The sequence below is a fragment of the Mauremys reevesii genome, linkage group 11 (assembly GCF_016161935.1).
Source record: "Mauremys reevesii isolate NIE-2019 linkage group 11, ASM1616193v1, whole genome shotgun sequence".
In the NCBI taxonomy this organism is placed as follows: Eukaryota; Metazoa; Chordata; order Testudines; family Geoemydidae; genus Mauremys; species Mauremys reevesii.
Window position 1 is genome coordinate 6,107,798 of NC_052633.1, and position 17,883 is coordinate 6,125,680.

General features: G+C 48.4%; 1 pseudogene; it reads left to right on the forward strand.

Annotated features, from left to right (window-relative positions):
* LOC120374491 overlaps positions 1 to 17,883 on the forward strand; it is a 193,918-nt pseudogene that overhangs the window by 121,866 nt on the left and 54,169 nt on the right.

Here is a 17,883-nt window from a genome sequence, read left to right on the forward strand (position 1 = left end):
CAGTTGTACCAGCACAGGAGCCAGCAAACAGAGCTGGAAACAGGGGAGTTTGCAGGGAAGACTAGAAGAGGCAGGCAGAGGAACAGAAGGGAGTGAAGGGAGTGTGTGGTGTTCTGGCAGTGTTTTGGTGCTTGCTGGGGGTTTGCTTTGCTGTGAGTTGTGGTGTTTTGGTTTGTGTTTCCCGGACTAAAAGGACTTAGGTGGGAAGGCTATGACAGAGGCAGCAGTGCTGGTGACCCAAGCAGTGGAAGACACAATGAAGATGACTGGATGTGGAAGCTGCAGTATGTACATGATCCTGGAGGGTTTTGTCTGCATGAAGTGCCGCCTGATAGAGCTGATGGAAGTAAAGATCCGAGGACTGGAGATGCAGGTAGAAACTCTGATTGAGTTTAGAAAGGGATTTGAGCAGATGATGGAGCAAAGACATGAGGAGACTGAAGGGAAAAGCTCAGACTTGCAGATGGAAGCGGGACCAAAGAACTCTTGGTGAAGAGAGTGGAAGCATGTGACTAAGAGAACCAGGCAGAGGAAAAGAGGGGCCAGTGAAGGAGAAATAGAGCTCAGGAACTGGTTTGCAGAGTTGGAAAATGAAGAAGGGGCACAGCATGTGAGAAGGCAAGGAAGAAGAGAAGAGCAGCTAGTCCTATAGGAAGAGGCTAAGAGTCAATGGAGACCACACTAAATATGAGCCCCAGGAGGATACGGGATGGGTTGTGGAGGATTGCAAGGGACAATAGGAATTGAGAGGACTTGCAGCCAGAGGGAACAGGAGATAGACCAGAGAATCACACTGTCACCAGGAAAAGGCAGGTCTATGTGACTGGAGACTCCTTACTGAGAAGAATAGACAGGTCTGTAACTAGAGCTGATCTGGAGAACAGAAGGGTGTGCTGTCTGCCGGGTGCTAAGATACGGGATGTGGACCTGAGGCTGAAAAGGATCCTAACGGGAGCGGGAAAGAATCTGCTGATTGTCCTTCATCTGGGAACAAATGATATGGCTAGATTCTCACTGGAACGTATCAAGGGAGACTATGCTAGATTGGGGAAGATGCTTAAGGAAATCGAGGCTCAGGTGATGTTCAGTGGGATTCTGCCTGTTCTTAGAGAAGGGCAACAAAGGTGTCACAAGATTATGGTGATCAACAGATGGCTCAGGCAGTGCTGCTATAAGGAGGGCTTTGGGATGTCTGGCCACTAGGAAGCATTAATGGACAGAGGACTGTTCTCTCAGGATGGACTTTACCAATCACGTAGACCTGCCTTTTCCTGGTGATGGTGCAATTCTCTGTTCTATCCCATGTTCCCTCTGGCTGCAAGTCCTCTCGATTCCTATTGTCTTCGTCTCTTCCTATAGGACTAGCTGCTCTTCTCTTCTTCCTTGACCTCTCACCTTCAGCGACCACCTGCTGTGCCTCTTCTTCATTTTCCAACTCTGCAAACCTGTTCCTGAGCTCTATTTCTTCTTCACTGGCCTGTCTTTTCCTCTGCCTGGTTCTCTTTGTCACATGCTTCCACCGTCCACTTTCCTCACCCAGCAATCTCCCCTTAAAATTTTTTGCTCCTGCTTCCATCTGCATGTCTGAGCTTTTCCCTTCAGTCTCCTCATGTCTTTGCTCCATCATTCGCTCGAACCCCCTTCTAAACTCGACCAGAGTTTTCACCTGCATCTCCAGTCCTCGGATCTTTTCTTCCATCAGCTCTATCAGGTGGCACTTCATGCAGACTAAATTCTTTTCAGGTACCCCCTCCAGGATCATGTACATACCGCAGCTTCCACATCCAGTCATCCTCATTGTGTCTTTCACGGCTGCCTCTGTATCGGTCATAGCCTTCCCACCTAAAACCTGTTAGTCCAGGAAACACAAACCAAAGCAAACCACCACCACCTACAGCAAAACAAACCCCCAACGGGCACCAGAACACCAGCAGAACACCACCCACTCCCTTCACTAGCCTGTCTATTCCTCTGCCTAGCTCTCTTAGTCTCCTCCACAAAATCCCCTTGCAAACTTCCACTGAAACTCCCCTGTTTACAGCTCTGTTTGCTGGCTCCTGTGCCGCTGCAGCTGTAGGCCAAAAGCCATGTAGAGTTGGACCTTGCAAAGGGAATTAAAACCAATAGTAAAAGGTTCTATAGCCATATAAATAAGAAGAAAACAAAGAAAGAAGAAGTGGGACCACTAAACACTGAGGATGGAGTGGAGGTTAAGGATAATCTAGGCATGGCCCAATATCTAAACAAATATTTTGCCTCAGTCTTTAATGAGGCTAATGAGGAGCTTAGGGATAATGGTAGGATGACAAATGGAAATGAGGATATGGAGGTAGATATTATCACATCCGACGTAGAAGCCAAACTCAAACAGCTTAATGGGACTAAATCAGGGGGCCCAGATAATCTTCATCCAAGAATATTAAAGGAACTGGCACATGAAATTGCTAGCCCATTTGCAAGAATGTTTAATGAATCTGTAAACTCAGGGGATGTACTGTAAGACTGGAGAATTGCTAACATAGCTCCTATCTTTACGAAAGGGACAAAAAAGTGATCCAGGTAACTACAGGCCTGTCAGTTTGACATCTGTAGTATGCAAGGTCTTGGAAAAATTTTAAAAGGAGAAAGTAGTTAAGGACATTGAGGTCAATGGTAACTGGGACAAAATACGACATGGTTTTTCAAAGGTAGATCGTGCCAAACCAACCTGATCATCTTCTTTGATAAAGTAACAGATTTTTTTAGACAAAGGAAATGCAGTGGATTTAATTTACCTCCATTTCAGTAAGGCATTTGATACGGTTCCACATGGGGAATTATGAGCTAAATTGGAAAAGATGGGGATCAACATGAAAATTGAAAGGTGGATAAGGAACTGGTTAAAGGGAGACTACGATGGGTCATACTGACCGGTGAACTGTCAGGCGAGAGAGAGGGTACGAGTGGAGTGCCTCAGGGATCGGTTTTGGGACCAACCTTATTTAATCTTTTTATTACTGACCTTGGAACAAAAAGTGGGAATGTGCTAATAAAGTTTGTGGATGACACAAAGCTGGAAGGTATTGCCAATACAGAGAAGGACTGGGATATCATACAGGAAGATCTGGATGACCTTGTAAACTGGAGTAATAGTAATAGGATGAAATTTAATAGTGAAAAGTGCAAGGTCATGCATTTAGGGATTAATAACAAGAATTTTGGTTATAAACTGTGGATGCATCAGTTGGAAGTAACAAAGGAGGAGAAGGACCTTGGAGTATTGGTTGATCACAGGATGACTATGAGCCGCTAGAATCATAGAATCATAGAATCTCAGGGTTGGAAGGGACCTCAGGAGGTCATCTAGTCCAACCCCCTGTTCAAAGCAGGACCAAACCCAACTAAATCATCCCAGCCAGGGCTTTGTCAAGCCTGACCTTAAAAACCTCTAAGGAAGGAGATTCCACTACCTCCCTAGGTAACCCATTCCAGTTCTTCACCACCCTACTAGTGAAAAAGTTTTTCCTAATATCCAACCTAAACCTCCCCCTCTGCAACTTGAGACCATTACTCCTTGTTCTGTCATCTTCTACCACTGAGAACAGTCTAGATCCATCCTCTTTGGAACCCCCTTTCAGGTAGTTGAAAGCAGCTATCAAATCCCCCCTCATTCTTCTCTTCTGCAGACTAAACAATCCCAGTTCCCTCAGCCTCTCCTCATAAGTCATGTGCTCCAGCCCCCTAATCATTTTTGTTGCCCTCCGCTGGACTCTCTCCAATTTATCCACATCCTTCTTGTAGTGTGGGGCCCAAAACTGGACACAGTACTCCAAATGAGGCCTCACCAGTGCTGAGTAGAGGGAATGATCACATCCCTTGATCTGCTGGAAATGCCCCTACTTATACAACCCAAAATGCCATTAGCCTTCTTGGCAACAAGGGCACACTGTTGACTCATATTCAGCTTTTTGTCCACTGTAACCCCTAGGTCCTTTTCTGCAGAACTGCTGCCCAGCCATTCAGTCCCTAGTCTGTAGCAGTGCATGGGATTCTTCCATCCTAAGTGCAGGACTCTGCACTTGTCCTTGTTGAACCTCATCATATTTCTTTTGGCCCAATCCTCTAATTTGTCTAGGTCCCTCTGTATCCTAGCCCTACCCTCCAGCGTATCAACCACTCCTCCCAGTTTAGTGTCATCTGCAAACTTGCTAAGGGTGCAGTCCACACCATCCTCCAGATGGTTAATGAAGATATTGAATAAATGAGCTAATGAGATATGGCTGTGAAAAAAGCTAATGCAGTCTTGGGATGTATCAGGCGAGGTATTTCCAGTAGAGATAAGGAGGTGTTAGTACCGTTATACAAGGCACTGGAGAGACCTCATTTGGAATATTATGTGCAGTTCTGGTCTCCCATGTTTAAGAAGGATGAATTCAAACTGGAACAGGTACAGAGAACGGCTACTAGGATGATCTGAGGAATGGAAAGCCTGTCTTATGAAAGGAGATTCAAAGAGCTTGGCTTGTTTAGCCTAACCAAAAGAAGGCTGAGGGGAGATATGATTGCTCTCTATAAATACATCAGAGGGATAAATACCAGGAAGCGAGAGGAATTATTTGAGCTCAATATCAATGTGGACACAAGAACAAATGGATATAAACTGGCCATCTGGAAATTTAGACTTGAAATTAGATGAAGGTTTCTAACCGTTAGAGGACTGAAGTTCTGGAACAGTCTTCCAAGGGGAGTAAGTGGAGGCAAAAGACATATCTGGCTTCAGGATTAAGCTTGATAAGTTTATGGAAGGAATGGTATGATAGGATAGCCTAATTTTGGCAATGAATTGATCTTTTACTATTAGCGGTAAATATGCCCAATGGCCTGTGATGGGATGTTAGATGGGGTGGGATCTGAGTTACTACGGAGAATTCTTTCCAGGGTGTCTGGCTGGTGAGTCTTGCCCACATGCTTAGGGCTTAGCTGATCACCATATTTGGGGTCGGGAAGGAATTTTCCCCAGGGCAGATTGGCAGATGCCCTGCGAGTTTTTCGCCTTCTTCTGCAGCGTGGGACACGGGTCACTTGCTGGAGGATTCTCTGCACTGTGAAGTCTTTAAACCATCATTTGAGGACTTCAGTAGGTCAGGGGTTTGTTACAGGAGTGGGTGAGATTCTATGGCCTGCATTGTGCAGGAAGTCGGACTAGACAATCATAATCATAGAATCATAGAATATCAGGATTGGAAGGGACATCAGGAGGTCATCTAGTCAACCCCTGCTCAAAGCAGGACCAATCTCCAACTAAATCATCCCAGCCAGGGCTTTGTCAAGCCTGGCCTTAAAAAACCTCTAAAGAAGGAGATTCCACCACCTCCCTAGGTAACCCATTCCAGTGCTTCACTGCCCTCCTAGTGAAAAAGTTTTTCCTAATATCCAACCTAAACCTCTCCTACCGCAACTTGAGACCATTACTCCTTGTTCTGTCATCTTCTACCATTGAGAACAGTCTAGATCCATCCTCTTTGGAACCCCCTTTCAGGTAGTTGAAAGCAGCTATCAAATCCCCCCTCATTCTTCTCTTTTGCAGACTAAACAATCCCAGTTCCCTCAGCCTCTCCTCATAAATCATGTGTTCCAGCCCCCTAATCATTTTTGTTGCCCTCCGCTGAACTCTTTCCAATTTTTCCACATCCTTCTTGTAGTGTGGGGCCCAAAAGTGGACACAGTACTCACAATGAGGCCTCACCAATGTTGAATAGAGGGGAATGATCACTTCTCTTGATCTGCTGGCTATATATATATATATATATATATATATATATATATATACACACACACACTTATACAGCCCAAAATGCCGTTAGCCTTCTTGGCAACAAGAGCACACTGTTGACGCATATCCAGCTTCTCGTCCACAGTAACCCTTAGGTCCTTTTTTGCATAACTGCTGCCTAGCCATTCGGTCCCTAGTCTGTAGCAGTGCATGGGATTCTTCTGTCTTAAGTGCAGGACTCTGCACTTTCCTGATTGAACCTCATCAGATTTCTTTTGGCCCAATCCTCTAATTTGTCTAGGTCTCTCTATATCCTATCCCTGTCTTTCAGCGTATCTACCACTCCTCCCAGTTCAGTGTCATCTGCAAACTTGCTAAGAGTGCAGTCAACGCCATCCTCCAGATCATTAATGAAGATATTGAACAAAACCAGCCCCAGGACCGACCCTTGGGGCACTCTGCTTGATACCGGCTGCTAACGAGACATGGAGCCATTGATCACTACCTGTTGAGCCCAACGATCTAGCCAGCTTTCTATCCACCTATCATGGTCCCTTCCGACCTTAACATCTAATATTCTGTAATATATATATTTAACGATGGTGGTTGCAACAGGAGAAGGTGCCAGTGATAACTTGACACAAACCACACTTATGTTTTTAATGTTGTAACAGTACAAAAGGGTTTTATCATCACAATAGGCCCAAGGCACCTATCCTTATCACCAGACTAAAGTTCTATTCCCAACCCTGGTAAGGGTTGTAGGATTTAACAGTTAGAACACAAAAGACTGAGAGTCAGGAAACCTGGCTTCTATTCTTAGTTCTACTGCTGATTTGTGGGTTTACTTTGAGCAAGCTTGTAACCCTCTCTGTGCCTTAGTTTCCCCCTCAGTGCAATGGGGACAGTAATATTGACCCATCTCCTGGTGGGACTGAGGATTATTTAATGTCTGTCTGTAAAGTGTTTTGAACTTAGACAGGAGGTGCTAGGGACAGGCAAACAATTAGTCTTAGATCTGAGCCCAAATCATTAAATGTGCATCTGGATCTGAATTTTTTCTATATTGCCATGAGTGTTTGGATCCAGGCTTCTGGTTCTTAACTACTGGGGGGACGGATAGCTCAGGGGTTTGGGCATTGGTCTGCTAAAGCCAGCGTTGTCAGTTCAGTTCTTGAGGGAGGCATTTAGGGAACTGGGGTAAAAATCTGTCTGGGTGTTGCCAGCACAGCATGCCTAAGGCAACAACAGCAGTTCATTACCTGGTGTGCTTCACTCCAATAAACACACCAAGGTGGAGAAGCAGACAAAGTTTATTTGAGATCTCAAAGCAGTGCCAGGAGACAGACTTGTCTCAGAACAAGCACACACCTACAAGCAGTTTTTCCCTCTTTATACATAACTTTAGCTAAGCATTCCTATTACCCCCACTACCCCCCTTCTTCCCCCTCCCGTCTATTTTTCTATAGCAGATACATCATGCAAGTAGCAATTACATTAAGCAGTTAAGTCATACTTGGCAACAACCACTTTAGCTCGTTAGTAACTCTTCTGTAAACCGTTATCTTGTTTTATTTCTTTTGATCTGTTATTTTGCCCCTTAGCCAGGAGCAAGCAGGCCTCATTATAGCAGGCCTCATTATTGCCTTCTGGTACAGGTGTTGCAACTGATAACCATTCTCTGTTGCTGGCCTGTTAGGTCAATTAAAGTTCTAACATAAACATGGAAGCGCTTTGGTCAGACATGGAGTGACTTTAGTTCATTCAGGCCTACTACAGAAGGGCTTCATTCACACTGTGGTTTTCCACCCTCCTGAGTTACCTAGAGTCATGCCTAATGACACCAACATGGGGATTGGTCCTGCTTTGAGCAGGGGGTTGGACTAGATGACCTTCTGAGGTCCCTTCCAACCCTAATCTTCTATGATACTATTATAGAGATCAGGGACAGTCATGGAGTTCTGATCCAGATTGGAACATTCCCCAAAGTCTTGTTTGGTTCCAAGGTCTTTGTTGGGTTCTAAGCTAAGTTGTGCTTGTTCATTATTTAAAATAATGTTCACTATTAATAAAAAATATTTTCATTTAGAGTAAAAATATAATGGGGAAAACTTCTAGCTGCAATAAGATTTTCAAGCTCCTTTTCTTTTTTACTGGGCCTTAATTTTTGGCCTGAACAAAGTTGATCCAGTCCCTTTTACTCTCTCCACCTCTCTCCGCTTCCAACGTTTTATTGCTATTTTTCCTTGCAGGCATATGTCAGACGGAGACTCTGGGAAGAGAATTCATCACCTCCTACATAGAACACTGTGGGAACTCTAGTCAATGTGAAGTGCAAATTAGTGGCTACTTTGCCTTCACTTCAGTGTCTGTTTCCATCTCCAATTACACGGGTGACGGGGCAAAGTTTGAGAAGAAGGTTATGGTAAATCGGGGAGAGATGGTGCCGGTCAGCCTACCAGTGTCAGTTGGAATTAAGGGCACTACCAAGTTCTCCAAGGTGGTCCTAGTCAAGGCTGACAAAGATATCTCAGTAGTGTTTGTCAGCAACAAACATGTGAGTCTTGAGACCACTGTGCTGTATCCTGTCTCCAGCTTGGGAAATGAACACTACCTAGTGACTCCCTCTACACAATCCTTAGATAGTTACCCAGAGTTCTCTGTTATGACGTACGAAGACTGCAACGCCGTGGAGGTCCATGTGAAAGGCCAGTTACATTACAGAACACAGATCAACTCCACTTGCGTCAGAATTAAGCTCCGAGCTTTTGAAGGTTATCAGTTTCAAGGCATAGGAGATCTGTCTGGCACCAGGATTGTCTCAGAAAAGCCAGTGGCCGTCCTGGTTGGTTTGTGTTTTTGTAATAACACAAAATGCAACCATGTCTTTGAGCAGCTCCTACCAGTTTGCAGCTGGGGTACAAAATACATCATTCCTCCCTTGCCCTGGCAGAAAGTGAATGAAATGGTCTACATCACTGCTTCCCAGAACACAACTGTGTTGTATCAACTAGGGGAACAGCAAGAGACTGTTACTCTAGCCGGAGGCAGTGTACTCCAGCGTCCTGTCAAGCCCTGGATCCCAGTCTCCATCTCTGCTAATGTGGGCATCCAGGTGGTGTTCTACAGCGTGGGCGCAGCTGTCCCTAATTCCTCCCACGCCTTCCTGATGAATGTTCCAGATGTTGCCTGTTACTGCCGGATGTATTCTATAAATGCCCAGAAGGGCTTCGAGAACTTTGCCTTGATGGTGGCCAATACATCAGAGACTGGTGCCATCATCCTAGACAATCAGCCTCTAAGGGATGTGGTGTGGAACCGAGTCCCTGGCACTGTGTTAGTTTGGGGCATGCGTACACTTGGACCTGCCATCAGCTCCCATGCCGTGGAACATCCCAGCTCTCCATTTGCGCTCCTGAGTGTTGGCACTGCCGCCATGGACAGCTATGGGGTTCCGGGTTCCTGCAGGAAGAGTGAGTAGAATGGGTTTTAAATCTATTTTGGCCGCAGTTTGTGTCCATGCTGCAAAGAAAACAGTGTCACAACTAGGGAGGCAACCATGGGCCTGGTGTAAAGTCTGTTGATTTTGATGGGGCTCCATTGAGTTACACCAGCTGAGAATTTGGCCCAACATGCCATCCTAGGCCACCCCTAGCCACAGTTACTCAGGCTATGTCCATACTACAGAAGCTGCAGCAGCACAGCTACGGCGCTGCAGCTGTGCTTCTGTAGCACTGTAGTGTAGACACTTGGTACAGTGATGGAAGAGGTTTTTCTGTCACTGTAGTTAATCCACCCCACCAAGAGGTGGTATCTAGGTTGAGGAAGAATTTTTCTGTCAACCTAGTAGTGTCAACACTGGGCTTAGGACGCCTTAACTACGTCTCTCAGGGATGTGAATTTTTAACATGGCTAGATCTACCTAAGTTTTAGGCGTAGTCCAGGCCTAAGATTGTGCCTGTGTTGCTAGCTGCACCGAACTAGTTTCAGCCCAGCTCATGCAGTTAGACAGATGCTCGCCAGCTGTTCTGAATTGATTTAAGAACTGTTGCACTTTTCCTCCTACACTTGGTTGTAATTCCCGCTGGGTACCCAAGGGAATTTTGTGCCTGATTCTCACTTATGCCACGCCTGTGCTTGCGGCGGGGGATAGAAAGGGTGGAGGAAAAGGTAGTTTTAAGCCACCTTTGTGCTCTATGCATTCTGGGACCATGCAGGGTTGCTGTAATTTACCCTCTGCTTCCCATGGCCCCTGAGAACCAGGAAGTAACTGTAGCATGGCGCATTCTGAGCACATCCTTGATCTGCCTTGCACATGAAGCCAAAATCACGTAAAGGCCCTTATACCAGTTCCACTCTAGCATTGAAGGGTCCCTCCACAGGGAACATTCTTAGGAACCTTTTACACCCACTTTAACCGCCTTTTCCAGGCCAGAGCAACATAAGGCTTTTAGTGTAACGGAGGCCTGCTCAACACCTGAAACTTCAGTCAACCATAAGCCAGCCTAAGCCTCAGTGTAGGCAACACTAGGTCAACAGAAGAATTCTTCTCTTGTCCTAGTTACCACCTCTCAGAGGTGGATTTACTACAACAAGGAAGAACCCTTCCATCACTGTAGTCAGCGTCTACACTACAGTGGCACAGCTGCAGCTGCGCCTTTAGCGTTCTAGTGTAGACATACCTTGATGAGACTCAGGCCTTTTAGAAGTACAATAGCAGGGTTAGAACATTTCCTGAGAAGGGAAACTTCTTGAGTACAGATGTAACAACAGTCAGCTTGGTTATCACCATGGATCAAACCCAAGACCTTTTTAACTGCATGACCCCCACTGTTTGAGCCAAGAGATGAACTCCCATAGCTAGGAGCTGTAGCAGAACCAGACCTGTGGTGGACCAGCCCCTAGAGGACACATAACACACACTGATCAATGAGATACACAGACAAAGCTTAAGTGAGTATTAAACAGGTGATGATGTGTGGACACACACCAGGCTTTCAGGACCGAATGTATTGCTAACTGATTACAGACTCAGTTGAAAGTTGTCAGATAGACAGGGCTTAAGGGATCAATGGCGTTAAAGGGAGAAAACACCTGCTGGGTTTCAGTAGATCATCAACTTTGTATTGTGCTAGGAAGAAAGGACGCCCCTTGTGGCTAAAATGCTAGGCTAGGACTCAAGTGATCAAGCTTCTGTTCCCAGCTCTGTCCTAGAGTCCCTGTGTGTGTGGCCTTAGGGGTGTCACTTAGGCCAAGATTTTCAAAATTGCCTTGTGATTTTGGTTGCCTAACCTGAAACCTTAAAGGGGCTGATTGTCAGAGGTGACCGCTCAGAATGTTTGAAAATCAGGTCCCTTTTAAGGGGTCTCAAATCATGAGATACTTTTGAAAACTTTAGCCCTGCAGATGTTGACCTGATGTAATTGTCCTGCCTCTCTTTCTGTTGCTAGATGTTACCTTTCAATGTCAGACTGAGACTCCACAGATAAAGAGCAGTTGAAGAGATGCAAAGATGTCTTTCTGCAGGTACATGGAAGGGGTTTATTTGGGTTTTTGAGGGTTTTCACAAAGAGCACACAGTAAACTTTGAGCCTTTGAGCCTGAGGATTCTCTGTCTATCCAGGGTTTACCATTGACTTCAGTGGGAGCAGAATCAGTCCAACACAAAGTGCTTTTGAAAACTCGACAGTATCATGGTGTATGACACCCCCACTGTACATCAGAGTTCTGCAGTTAAGGCATCAGCCAGAGATACAGGAAGTCAGAGTCCGTTCCCATCTCTGCCCCAGACTCACTGTGTGACTTTGGGCAATTTGCTCAGTCACTCTATGCATTGGTTCCCCATTTGTAGAAGGAGCAAAATAATCCTTACAAATCCCCATGAGGAAGGGAAGGAGAAATTCATCAATATGCATGAAAGCTTCAATACTATGTGAAATATCAGCGTGTCTGTGGGCTTCACCACACTGAGCCTTCACATGTCTTAATCTGTGGGCATTCCAGTGGGACGGCCAGCCAGCCATAGGTCAAAGCAAGATCACTCTGCAGAACCATTAACCTTAATTTTGGGTGGCGTTTCCATGCTTGCAGAAATAACCCATTTCCTCTGTTTGCTCTGCAGGGCAGCAACAGTGAATTTTGCTCCTTTGTGAATTCAACCTTGGTGAATTTGGAGACCATGTGTGCAGAGGACAGAGCAGTATCGCTGCAGGTCAGAGGTTCTGCCCCTACGGGTGTGGGCGCTCTATGGGCAAATGCCCTGAGCACAGGAGTAGCAGTCTCACTTTGGGGGGAACTGTAGCTGCTTTTCAGAACAGGGGTGTGTGCGCGCATGTGCATGCTCTCTAGCTGAAGTGGCAGGGGATCTGGGTTCTGTCCCTAATGGTCCTAGGAAGATCCAAATTGCTTCCGGGGGCAACACGGAGAGGACCTAGATGCCTGCTGATTTGCTGCAATGTTCTCTGCCACCTACACTGAAGGGACCAGGGATGAGGAGTGAATGACACAGGGTGTTAGCCTGACCTTGGCTTCAGGTTACTGTGGAGTCCTGAGCAAGCTGCAGTAGACTCACCCGCTCTGCAAAGGGCTCCCTCTTCGAGAATGCTGCAGTCTCTCTGAGTGGGGAAGGTCACTATGAACCCGTATGTCCCTAAGAGGGTCATTGTTCCCCTGGGAGTCTGAAGAATGTGTCTCATGAACCACTGAAATCCTCCCTCCTTCTCAGGGTGTTTTCTTTCCCAATCGCAGGAAGTTGCTCGTCCCTTTGGTTCCTTCCTGAATAGCTCCATCCTCAGTGCTGGTGGGAAGGAGAACGAGGGGGAGGTGGCCTCTGCCGTGACGTTCCTCCTGCAGAGTGTGGAATTGGCTGCACTGACAGCTGCTTTGAGGTCTCCGAAGAATACGACCCAGACTGTGACAACAGAGTCTATGGGTGAGGAGGATGGAAGGCTCCCATATTGCTTTGTGGTGGCTGTGAGTTAGGGGGTTATACTGTTCTCAATACAGAACACCACTGCATCCTCGCTGCCCCTCTCTCAGGTTTTATAACCCAGCCCTGGGTGGCAGGTGAACGAGCCATTGAGAGGCTAGCCATCAGGAGAGAATAGCCCCCGGCCCCTCCTTCTCTGCCCATGGCCCCACCCCTCCTCTTCCACCCCATCTCTTCCGCTGGAGCCCAGAGAAACCCATCCCTCCACCCTGCGCTACCCCAGCCCTGGAGTGCTAGGCGGGCAGCGCAGCGGAAGCACCCCGAGCCCTGGAACACAGGTCAGCTGGATCATCCTCAAGCCAACCCCAGTGCTGGGTGGATGAGCAGGCGGTGTGATGCGGCCTTGTGAGCACCAGCCCCAGCCTGCCTGCCCCAGCTTCTCAGCCACGGAAAGGCGGGAAGGGAACTGGAAGCAGGCAGGAGGAGGCCTGAGGGCGGAGCATGGGTGGGGCCAAGCCAGGCTGTTTGGGGAGGCACAGTTGCCTTCTGCCTCTTGGCACAGTGGCATTTTCATGGGGACAAAGTGATGATGGATCATAGGTCAGCCAGAGGGGCTCAGGGAAACACAGAGAAATGGAGGTGAGGAGAAAGGGGGAGGGGCTGGTGGGATTCAGAGAGAGTGGAGCTCCAAACCTGCCTTGCCCTTGCAGCAAGAGGCTTTGCCATTTCCCTCCCCAGCTATCGAGACGCTCCATGTTGAGCTGGCTGCAGGTCCCTGTGATAAGGTCTTCACGCTGAGAGCTCAGGAGCAGGCAATGGACATTCACTGCGATACGGTCACCAGAGCAGCGACAGAAGGTACCATCCTGGTGCTTCATAGGCACTCGCCCCTGTAGCTAGACACCAAACCCCAGCCCTAGTTCTCCCCTTCCCCTCGCCCCAGGCTGGTTCGCTCGCCTCTGTTATCCTGACACTAGTGTGGACCTTGTTGGCTGAGCCAGTGTTTCTCAGGCCGTTGAGCTCTCAGAGCCCTTCATTCCTGGTTGGCTCTTGAAAACCAGGCAATGGGGGGAGGGGCATGGAGAAGAGAGAAGCTTTGACAGGCATGTGAATTGGTCCAGAGAATGGAAAGATCAGAGATCCATTGACCCAACACATGATGTCCTGATGATGAGCCCAGCTAGGCCCCTGGTTGACGTACATGTCTTCCGGGAATGGAACCAGGATAATATTTAACAGTTTTACTCCAATTTGCAGGCCAGTAGGACCTGACTGGGACTGGTTCTTAATTCTTTATCACCAGGGAAAACTCCTCACTAGCCAACCCCTCTGCCTCTCCTAACCAAGAAAAACTATGGCTTCACCTCAGTGCCTTTCACCTACGACTGTCTACCGAGCTGGATAATGTGCAGTGTGGGGGTATGATTTCTAAGAGCACTACCATACTGTGCATTAATCGGTCTGCATAGACCCTACTAGTGTGCACTAAAGGTTCCCTAGTGTGCTTTAATGTATGTTAGTGCACTTCAAGAATCACACTCGCATAGAGCACTCTGGATTTTTCCAGCACAGAAGGGCTTCTGTGGAAGAAGAGGGAGGAGGCAACATACTCCAGTGGTTAAAGCTCAAACTGCCAGCCAGGACTCCTGGGTTCTTTTCCCAGCTCTGCCCCAGACTCGCTGTGACCTTTGGCACCTGGCTTGCTCTTTCTTTGTCTCAGTGTCCCTGTCTCTATGATGAGGCATCATTTCATGTTTTCAGATTCCTGGGCTGTTGCTTTTATTTCTTACTCCACCTGGGCTCCATCATTAACAAGAGATTTTTCAACGAGGAGATCTAACGGCTGATGAGAAATTGAGGAATTGTCACCTGAATTCCAGGGTGGTGAGTGGGGCTGTTGGCAGCAGGAGCCTCATGAACATCTCCAAACCTGTGAACTTCACCCTGCGCCATAGACAGGTGAGTGTCGATCCTTTTACTTTGCTCTGTGTCCGGGGCTCCAGCTGGTCACTTAAAAGGTGCATCTCGTGCAGGGCATTTGAGTTCTGTTGCCTTTCTGGACTGAGAAACAGTTATCTGAGAAAGAGAGGGAGCTTCTTCAGTCCTGACACGGGGGCTGTTTTGGTGGAGGACGTTACATAGGGTTCACACCAGGCCCGACTGGGTTATGACTCATCATGTAAAATGCTCTAGAGTAACAACTGTGCCTGGCTCATCCCTTAGAGCAGGAACAACTGGAAGGCAACTCCCTATAGCAGTGGTTCCCAAACTTTTGAGGTTAGCGCCCCCCCTGCCTATGGCTATCCAGGCCCCTCCCTCTGAAACGGGGCTGGGAGCAGGGCCACGGCTCAGGGGCAGGGGAAAGTACTGGGTTGGGTCTGGGCCTGGGAGCAGGGCCATAGCCATGGCTGGGGGCCGAGGCTGGGGGTGGGAGTGGAGAAGCAGCCGAGCTGCAGTGGGGGCCATCAGCCGAACCCATGGCCAGGTGTGGCTCTGCTCCCAGCTCTCCCCCCGCTACCCCCCAGCTGGGCCCTGTGCCGGGAGTGGAGCTGCAAAGGGGCTAGGGCTGGGGTGGAGCCATGCTGAGGTTGGGGATGGTGCCAGGCCTGGGGCTGGAAGTCGGGGATGCGGCTACTGGTGGGACCAGAGCAGAGCTCAGAGTGGGTAGGGGCTGGGTGGTGCTCTCTCTCCGCCCCCCTTTGAGGCTGACCCAGGACTTGTCGTGTCCCTCAGAAGGTTCCTCTATGTCCCCCTAGGGTGGTGCACCCCACAGTTTGGGGACTGCCCCATAGATAGCAGAGTTCAGGGAAACAGCATGAGATGGTGCCTTCTTTGATAAAGTGATGAACTCACTAGAGTGCATATGGGTATTTGTAGGTGTGTGTGTGAATGCCTTTTAATGGCTCAAATTGTGTGTCATAGACCCTACAGTGCTCAGAGTTAAGGGAATTACTACTTTAGCTCTGGGATCGTGGGCTTGTGCTATTGGAGCTGAAGGATCTCACTTGTATTTCCACTGCCAGTGGGAAGTCCCAAATGACTGTTACGTGCAGCACAATGAGAGCCATGAAGCCGTTGGTGATTTCAGGTTTATGATGGTCTATTAGAGATGTGTGACAAAAGAAACAGTGTTCTCCCCATGATCCAGTGAGGATGATGATGGGGTGTTTTTCTTTCCAGGCAAAGAAAGAGGAGGAAGAGACTCGCTGCGTTCACTGGAAATTCATCGCTGGGAAAGGCACCTGGGCTGAGGATGGCTGCACCATTCTCCACACGAACAGCACTCACACCATCTGCAGCTGTGACCATCTCTCCAGCTTCGCACTCCTTATGGGTCTCAGCGGAGTGGAGGTATCTCATTGTCAGACTCAGATCAAAGGGCTGAACTCTGAGCTCCTGATTTGAGCAAAATCAGTGGGAATTTTGCTGAATGAACGCTGAGTCGGAACCTCGGGGTATAATCTGTGGCCTACAGGATGGGTCAGGGTCAAGGGGGCAGGGCTGGGGTTGTGATCTGAGGTGCCTAGAGTAGCCCACACTGACAATGCCAAGGTCAGGGCAGGCTGCAAAAAGGAGAGCAGATTCCCCCAGAACTGGTGGTTAACACTGTAGTTAGAATCACCAACCAGTCAGTCTGTGCCTTGGATCCCCCACACTGGTTATCGAGAAGCTGAAAAAAAGAACTCACACAGCCCCCTTGATTGCATTCCAGTCTCTGGCTCCCAATCAGCAGAGAGGTCCAGTAAAGTGAGAAGTTACTTAAAACTCTAGTCACTTAACAAAATGGTCTTCTGATTCCCAAAGGGGCAGCCACATTGCCAAGGCAATATTAGTTTGGATCTTACCCAAAATACACACTGCCAGCCAGTCCTTTAGTACAGGGGATGGCAACCTGCGGCATGCGTGCCAAAGGCGGCACGCGAGCCAATTTTTACTGGGATGTTGCTGCCAGCCGGGATTCTGGCCGCTGGCCCCACTCAGCCCGCTGCCGGTCTGGGTGAACGGAACCCCCTGCCAGAAGCAGTCTGAGCGGGGCCAGCGGCCAAGACCCCGGCTGGCAGGAGCCAGCGGCTGAGCCGCTCAGCCCGCTGCCGGTCTGGGGTCCTGTCCGCCAGCCCGCTCAGCCCACTGACTGTCTGGGGTTCGGGCCACAGGCCCCTTGCTAGCTGAGATCTCGGCTCCCAGGCCTGCTCAGCCTGCTGCCAGCCTCAGATACTTCTAGACTTATAGAGAGAGACCCTCTAAAAATGTTAAAATGTATTACTGGCACACGAAACCTTAAATTAGACTGAATAAATGAAGATTTGGCATACCACTTCTGAAAGATTGCCGACCCCTGCTTTGTATCTAAAACTAAAGGTTGTATTATAAATGAAAAGAAAAGAAAGAGAAGAGAGCTGTTAAATGATCAAAGCAATCCGATACATATGGCTTCAAGGTCCATATATCAGGTTCTTAGCAGTCTTGGTGAGTTTGCTGGCTTGTAAAGTCCCTCTGGAACATACCTACAGCTTAGCTGTGTCTATCAGACCTTTGTTTAAAGCTTCAGTTTGCAGAGAAATTACTCCAGATGTGAGAAGCAGGATTGAAGGCAAAATGGAGGTGATGCAGCTGCCTTTTTATATCCTTTCCCATGTGGCTTGTACTTCCTGTGTCCCAAACACAAGCTCACAGCACATGGGCATAGTCCCTACATGTCCTGCTGACTCATAGGCATAGCCCCTGGCTTCTCTCAATGTGTTCATTGTAGAGTTCAGCATTTCTCAAATTTTAGTGACCTGAGGACCTCATTTTCAATGGTGGCTCCAGGAATCAGCGCTGTAAGCGGGTGCCTGGGGCGGCAAGCCACAGGGGGCGGCTTGGTGGTCCCTGTGAGGGCGGCAGTCAGGCAGCCTTTGGCGGCACACCTGTGGGAGGTCTGCCAGTCCCGTGGATTCAGCGGCAATTCGGCAGTGGGTACCCCGAAGCAACGGGACCTTCGGACCTCCCGCAGGCAGCCTGCCTCCCATGCTTGGGGTGGCAAAAAAGCTAGAGCCGCCCCTGCTCATTTTAATTTAAAATTTTTCGCAGACCCCCAAGCCCCTGGCTCAGCCCTAGGCCCCACACCCATTCCATCCATTTCCCCAAGACCCCTCCCCACCTCTTCCTGCCCCAGCTCCACCCCTGCTCCTCCTCTTCCCTGCCTCTCTCTTCCCCCTCCCCC